Genomic DNA, 8,869 nt, shown 5'->3' on the forward strand with positions numbered 1-8,869 from the left:
TAATGTAGCCTTACCACCATCGGAGAGCATCCTCCCTTTCCAAGTTTGGAGCTTATTTTTCACCTTTGTAATGAGCTCATTATAATCACCCTTCCTCTTCTTATCATGGGTGATAGGACACCCTAAATAAGAGAAGGGGAACCGACCTCTTGAAAATCCTGTACATCTGTCAACCAAACCTACCAGTTGAGCACCAGTATTTTGATGCATGTACCAAGCACTTTTCCTTTTATTGATTAACTGGCCAGACTGATTTTCATACTTCCCCAACAATTTCATAATTTTTCGAAGTGATTTCTCATGTGCTGCTGCAAAAATGATAGTATCATCAGCATAAGCTAAGTGATTCCAATTTGCACTCCATTTAGGCATGCCATATCCGACATATTGACCATCATCAAATAAAGCATTCAAAGCTCTGGTTAAGACTTCTGCACTTAAAATAAATAATGCTGGGGACAGGGGTCACCTTGTTTGACCCCTCGAGTGGAGTGAAAGAAACCTTGAGCCTGTCCATTTACCAAGGCTTAATACCAATTATTTGCAATAATTCTCCAGATGATATCAACAAACACCTCTGAGAAACCCATATTTCTTAAAACTTTCATCAAATAGAACCATGATACTCTGTCATATGCCTTAGTCATGTCAAGCTTGATGATAAGATTGGCTGGTCTTCCCCTTTTGGTGATGTCAGAAGTAATTCCCTGAGTAAGTAATACATTTTCAATAATGTTTCTTCCCTTCACAAAACCGGATTGATTAGCAGAGATTAATCTAGGTAACACTAGCTCTAGCCAATCATGAATAACCCTAGAGATAACTTTATTGACAAAATTACTCAAACTTATAGGTCTGAGATCTGAAAAAGAGTGTATCATTTTTCTTAGGTAACAACACAAGATTGGTATGAGTGATGGATTTGGGAAGAGTGTTGCCTAAAAAGAAACTTAAAACCATCTTCCATAGATCATTGCCTACGATATCCCAACACTTCTGATAAAAAAGGCCAGTAAAACCATCAGGACCACTTGCACTGTCTCCATTTAGGTTAAAAACAACCTTTTTAACCTCTTCCATAGTGGGCATAATGTTAAGTGAGGCATTATCATCTTCAGTGATTACCTGTGGAATATGCCTAAGGAGTGACAAATCAGTGGCATCCCTTTCTTGAGTAAACTGTTTTTGATAGAATCTTATAGCTTCACCTTTTATCATCTCTTTATCCTCCAAAAGATCCCCTTGCTCAGTATGAATTCTGGCCAAATGTAATCTCTTTCTTCTTCCTTTCACAAGACTATGAAAGAATCTAGTATTTCTTTCCCCCTTTTCAAACCAAGTAAAACCTGCTTTTTGTTTCCAATATTCTTCCTCAGAGTGCAGATATTTTTTGAATTCTGCTTGTGCTTTCTGCATACCTTCTCTATTCACACTACTAGGGTCTTCTTCAAATAACTTTTCCTTGACTTTTACAATGTCCTCTCTAATTATCAATTGCTTGACAATATCACCATAGACATCTTTGCTCCATGAAGTGAGTGCAGATTTTAGCTTCTTTAATTTCTCTTTGAAGCAAAAAAAATGGGTTATCAGCATCATCAGAAGTAGCAACAGGCCAGTTCTGACTCACCACTTGCATGAAAGTATCATGTTCTACCCAAAAGTTCAAAATTTTTAATGGTTTACTTATATTTACCACAGATTCTTCACAATTTAGCAACATTGGAGCATGGTCAGACCCAGTCCTAGACAGATGTTCAACCTTTGTATGGTTGAACCAATTTTGAAACTCATGGTTAATTAACACTCTGTTAAGCCTTTCAAAAATACAGTCTGATGCAGCTCTACCATTCCACTATGTGAAAGGACTACCTCTGAAAGACACTTCTATGAAGTCACAATCTCCAATACAGTTTGCAAAATCATCTACATCTGCAGGTTGTACATCAAGCCCTCCTAACTTCTCTTCAGCATTCAAAACCACATTGAAGTCCCCACCTATAATCCATGGAAGTACCATAGAATTGTACAACTGATAAATGTCTTCCCACAAAGCCACTTTTTGTCCACTGTCACATTTTGCATAGATCAGTGTTGCAAAAAAAGCTTTATTCGAAGTAGTATCCTTAACCTTCAGAGTGATATGTTGTGCAACATCCACTACAATATCTATCTGAAAACCATCTTTGACAAAAACCCAATTTTTTCCGTTACAATTGGATCTTGCAAAAGGCATTCCCAATTGTCTCCTATATTTGTTGATGACTCTAGCATTTTGAAAAGGCTCCATTAAAGCAATAAAAATAAATTTATGCGTTTTATTAAGCATTTGTACCCTATGGAAAGCCTTTTGAGTTTGTACAGACCTAATAGTCCAAAAAAAGAACTTCATCATTAATCCTTGATCTTCTGCAAACCTCTTCTTGACCTTGTCCTTATTGGCAGGTTCCCAATAGAAGTGCCATTATTCTTCTCTTTTCTGCCAGATTTGTTACTTTTAATAGGGGACTCTGCTTCATTTTTGTCATCCTCATCATATGAACCTTCCACTGTATTGGTAGAGCTGTTTTGTTGTGTTTTAGCCTGAGGTGGAACAAAACCTAAAGAATGTGAATCAACTTCGTCTGTGCTACTAGAATTGCTCTGTTGCTGTACTTGTTGTGTTTCAGCCTGAGGTGGTGCAAAACCTATAGAATGTGAATCAACTTCCTTTGTGTTGCTAGCACAGTTCTGCCATTGTGATTGTTAGTTTTGAAGTTGAGGTGATGTACCTATAGAGTGTGAAACAATGTCATGTAGAACTTTCATTGGTGACACTATAACTTCATTCTCCTGTGCTACAATAGTTGGATATTCAACCAGTGCCATATTATTTGTGCTTGTATCCTTATCTTGTCATTGTTGCCCTGATGATTCTATAAATGTTGCCTTACAGATTGCATTTTCAATAACCATATTCATGTTTTCCTCCTGGTGCTGTTGATTCTCCATATTCTTCTCTAAGGTAAAATTAGAAGGTTTTTGCTCCTTATTCCCCATGATTTGTTCACTATCTTATTCATGTGACTTCACCATATCTGTTGCTGTTTCTTGTTGTTGTTTACAAGGAGTTGTATCACAATCATTCTCCTTGATTAAACTCTGGTTTGTGATATTTTCATGCTCCTTGTTAAAGTCCATCTTTTCTTCCACCGGATTGGTGCTATTAGATGGAGTTGCATCAGGCACCTCTATGATAGAATCTTTGCTATTAGAAAATTCTCCTAGCTCTGTGGTTGTATAATTATCCAGCGCCCTGTATTTATTAAAAGTTACCAATTGTTGTTGCTTATGATGTTGTAGTTGTTGCTGTTCTAAATTCTGCATACCTCTTCTATCTCTAACTACCTTCCAGGCCCCTGGATCTCCAACTATCCTTCCACTTGATAGGATTTTTGCTCTGCCCTTTTGAAGATTATGGACCAGTGGTGGGTGATATGATTCTTCATTCTCTTGTATATTGTCAACTGGGGCCTCTTCTACCACCTCGTTATGCAGCAACCTGCAATTGTGCAAATCATGACCCTGCATCCTACACTCCAAGCAATACTTAGGAATGTAATCGTATTTCACTGTGATTGTCTCAGTCTTCACACTTCCAGTAACTTCATCAATTACCTTCATAATCACTGATTTTGGTAGACTAGCTGCCAAATCCACTAGAACTCTAACCTTAGTACAACTAGGTCGAGTTTTATTGACAGTGGCTTGATCTAATTGCAACGGTTTCCCCACTGCAGTTGCAATTGCAAACAAACTCTCTTGACCGAAGAAAGTTGGGAGAAGATTAGGGAATGAGATCCAAGCCATAGTCTTGGTGGTTTCCTCATCAATCTTAAAGTTTACATCGTAGATCAATGTCCTCATTAGGTATGAATAACCTTCCTTACATGTAATATAAAATGCTCCTTTAGAAATGAGATTGATGTAATCCTCCTTAGAAAATAGTCTGATTAGAATGTGTTTATTTCTAAACAATCCTATTTTGCAGTTACCTTTGATGTTGCATTGTTTAGGGATCGCCTCTCTTAAGTCCTCCATATCTAGCCAACCATGAGCAAACTTACCAACAACTGCTAACTGCAAATCCTCTTTCATGTCATTCTCAAAAAAAATCCTCTTTAATGTTCATTTGTTCCACTTCTGCCACTGTGCACTGAATATGTGGTATCCCATCCACATATGTTACTGACTTGCTGGGGACTTCCATTGACACATATTCTTGGTTTTGTAACAGGTTTGAAAAGGAGACGTCCTTGGTGAAAGAATAAGTATTCAAGTTATCATTTGTTTTGTTGCCTCCTAGAACTGGAAACTCCAAACTACTTGTTAACAAAGGAGGGTCAGCCACCTTCAAAGGCTGACCTCCACCGGCGCCGGACATAAGTTTAGGCAATCATAGGGTAGGGTTTGCGTACTTTACTCTTTCAAAGTTTAGTCAATAGAACACTTTTGTTGATAGAACCTTCACAGGTTAAATTACTCAATTAATTTAACAAGTATTTTACGTTTGTTAATCATCAAATTATCATGAGTCAATAAAAATTACACTTGTAATATTTTATTGATAAATTACTCAATTAATTTACTATCATATTACGTTTGTTACACTTGTGAATTACACTTGTCCTTAATGAGTGTAATTTACATGGATTGTCATGTCAGGAATTGTCAAAAAGAGGAAAGAAACTACTATAAAGAGAATTATTAGTCGCCACAGTACAGTGGTCATCATGGTACTTTTCCAAATTAGACCTCAAACAAGCATGACACTACCCATTGTACCCAAGTTCCAAATATTATCTAAAGGATAAAACTGTCAATTCCTCATCGGCTTATATGTATAATGGGGAATTCCGAACCCATAGAATTCAAATTCTGCATCCGTTATTTCAAATTGTTTGTGGTTTCACTATATGTCTAAGTGTAACACATCCGAAATTCTAAACTGTTTGATTTTTAAATAAATAAATTTGTAGAGATATCAGAAGAAGATAAGTAAGATGGAAGAAATTCATATTGAAGTCGTTTGGGTTTGTTGGATAAGTATAAAATAATTTGTGGCCTAATTCATCCATGCTACGGAATAAGCGTAGATTTAATAATTGTAACCAAGTTTCCAATGGATGAAAGAAGTAGCAAATTCAATCATGTTTTGGTTCTAATCATGATATGTAAGGGTATTCATAGCTAAGTTTCCAACCACTCATTTCCCATTGCCTCGTGCTTATAAGATGATTTGTCTTCAGAAAAAGGTTTTCTCTTCTTCTTCGAATTTCATTTCCGAGAGAGAGAATCAAAACTAAAAGGAGCTCCTAATCCGAATAATGATAAACTTATCGAGGCTGTTTTTGCAACTAAAGGATGAAATTGAGGGGGGGGGGGGGGGGGGGGGGGGCGCTATTGGAAGTTTAATCAATTAGTTCCGTCTTTTTTCATTGTGTTAAGACAACATAGACCCCATAGTGGTTTCAGTATCCACAACTATGGATTCCAATTATTGTTTCCTTTTTCCTTTCATCAAATATGATATTCTACTACCCTTATTTGTTAGTCGACCATTGTCTGTTCTTTTGCCCACTATTGGAATCATAGAGCACATCATATGGGAATTCAATCGAAATTGTGTTCCTCTCATGCATCAACTTAATACTGACCCATATGAAACCTACAAATACATTAATCAACTGAAGTTGATCGAAGCTCAAAGGAGCTATGCATTGCAAAATTGTGTTTTCTAGCTTAAAATAGAAAAGATAAATTTGAGTTCTCTTGAAAGTTCGGATCCAAGCAAGCATAAGACCAACTTGTAAAAACGAAAATCAGCTTATTTTTTATGAATATGAATATGAGCTTATTTATTAGTATAAGCAACCATGTCTACCTACAGAGTAAATTAGATACATGATTCCATGGTATTTCTGAACATATTTTACTATATATTAGAAGACTCTAGGATTTACTACCAAAAGTGGGCCCCATCTCCTTCCACTTAAATAATATTTTTCAACCTTATCATGGTAAAAGTTGAATTTATTATCCTTTTCATTTAATTTTATATGATATTATTTTTTCTATAAAATCATTATATATGTTTTAATAATTTAAATTTCAAAAACATTATAATTTAACTTTAAAGATTTTATTTTATCAAAATCTTGTACATTGAAATATATAGTTATGAATTTAAAATATTTTTAAAATCATATAAAAATTTCAATAACTTCTCAAATTCCATAATAACTATTACTATATATTAGAAGAGTCTAGGATTTACTACCATTGTCCCAATTAAGTCATTACAAATGTCCAATACTTACTATATAAAATATATAAGTGGGCCCCACCTCCTTCCACTTATATAATATTTTTCAACCTTATCATGGTAAAAGTTGAATTTATTATCCTTTTCATTTAATTTTATATGATATTATTTTTTTCTATAAAATCATTATATATGTTTTAATAATTTAAATTTCAAAAACATTATAATTTAACTTTAAAGATTTTATTTTATCAAAATCTTGTACATTGAAATATATAGTTATGAATTTAAAATATTTTTAAAATCATATAAAAATTTCAATAACTTCTCAAATTTCATAATATAACACTTAAATACTACATATTATATATTAATTATTATACTATAAATGACTTAAATACTCCATATTATCTATTACAATAATTAACAATTATTTGACACTTTAAATTCTATCAATGCCATATAAATTAGGATAAAAAACCTAACATATAATATTTAAATATATTTAAAAATAATATAAGTAATACTATACATTACAATAATTAACAGCTTAATTATTTAAAACTTATATAAAAAATTTAATTGAGTCTCTAAATTCTATTGGTACCACATAAAATAGATTATATAATAATATCGTTTGAAATTGACGAAAAAGAAACAATAAATTACAATAATTAATAAAAAAAATAGTCCACTCCAAAAAATCTATCAATTAACAACATATATTGTTTGAAATTGACGAAAAAGAAACTATAAATTACAATAATTAACAAAATAAATCTCTCAACTCCAACAAATCTATCAATTACTGCCACATAAATTGGGACATGGCAAATAACATATGGTATTAAAAATTTAGGTTCAAAATGTACTAAAAAATACAATAATTAACAACTTAATATATTAAAGAGACATAAAAAAGGGTTAATATTTAAAATTCTGCATGTGCCACATAAATTAGAACAAATACAGTAATAAATATTACTTTCAAAATTATGTTAAAAAAAAGTACTACAAATCACAATAGCTAAAAATTTAAAATATTTTTAAAATCATATAAAAATTTCAATAACTTCTCAAATTCCATAATATGACATAAATTTTAAAAAAAAGTGTTATAAATCATAATAAATAGTACAATATTTAAACTACTTTAAGAGCATTATAAATTGTAATAAATAATACAACAATTTAAATTACTTATTACTTAAAATTTAACGACTTAAAAATATTTTTTTAAATGTATTAAAATTTTGGTTAATTGTCAAAACTTTACATGTGCCACATAAATTGGAACATGGACAGTCAGACATATTTTTTTTAAAAAATTACATTAAAAGTATTCTATCAATTAACAACATATATTGTTTGAAATTGACAAAAAAGAAACTATAAATTACAAAAATTAACAAAATAAATCTCTCCACTCTAACAAATCTATCAATTAATGCCACATAAATTGGGACATGGCAAATAACAGATATTATTAAAAAATTAGGTTCAAAATGTACTATAAAATACAATAATTAACAACTTAATATATTAAAGAGACATATAAAAAATGGTTAATATTTGAAATTCTGCATGTACCACATAAATTAGAACAAATAGAGTAATAAATATTATTTTAAAAATTATGTAAAAAAATAGTGCTACAAATCACAATAGCTAACAATTTAAAATATTTTTAAAATCATATAAAAATTTCAATAACTTCTCAAATTCCATAATATAACACTTAAATACTACATATTATATATTATATATTAATTATACTATACTATAAATAACTTAAATACTCCATATTATCTATTACAATAATTAACAATTATTTGACACTTTAAATTCTATCAATGCCATATAAATTAGGATAAAAAACCTAACATATAATATTTAAATATATTTAAAAATACTATAAGTAATACTATACATCACAATAATTAACAGCTTAATTATTTAAAACTTATATACAAAATTTAATTGACTCTCTAAATTCTATTGGTACCACATAAAATGGATTATATGATAAACACATATTGTTTGAAATTGACGAAAAAGAAACAATAAATTACAATAATTAATAAAAAAAATAGTCGACGAAATTGACGAAAAACAAATTATAAATTACAATAATTAACAAAATAAATCTCTCGACTCCAACAAATCTATCAATTAATGCCACATAAATTGGGACATGGCAAATAACATATATTATTAAAAAATTAGGTTCAAACAGTACTATAAAATACAATAATTAACAACTTAATATATTAAAGAGACATATAAAAAAGGTTAATATTTGAAATTCTGCATCTGCCACATAAATTAGAACAAATAGATTAATAAATATTATTTTCAAAATTATGTAAAAAAAAGTACTACAAATCACAATAGCTAACAATTTAAAATATTTTTAAAATCATATAAAAATTTCAATAACTTCTCAAATTCCATAATATGACATAAATTTTAAAAAAAAGTGTTATAAATCATAATAAATTGTACAATATTTTAACTACTTTAAAAGTATTATAAATTGTAATAAATAATACAACAATTTAAATT

The sequence above is a fragment of the Solanum verrucosum genome, unplaced genomic scaffold, assembly GCF_900185275.1.
Source record: "Solanum verrucosum unplaced genomic scaffold, falcon-dt-bn FXZP01000102.1, whole genome shotgun sequence".
NCBI classification, from domain to species: Eukaryota; Viridiplantae; Streptophyta; class Magnoliopsida; order Solanales; family Solanaceae; genus Solanum; species Solanum verrucosum.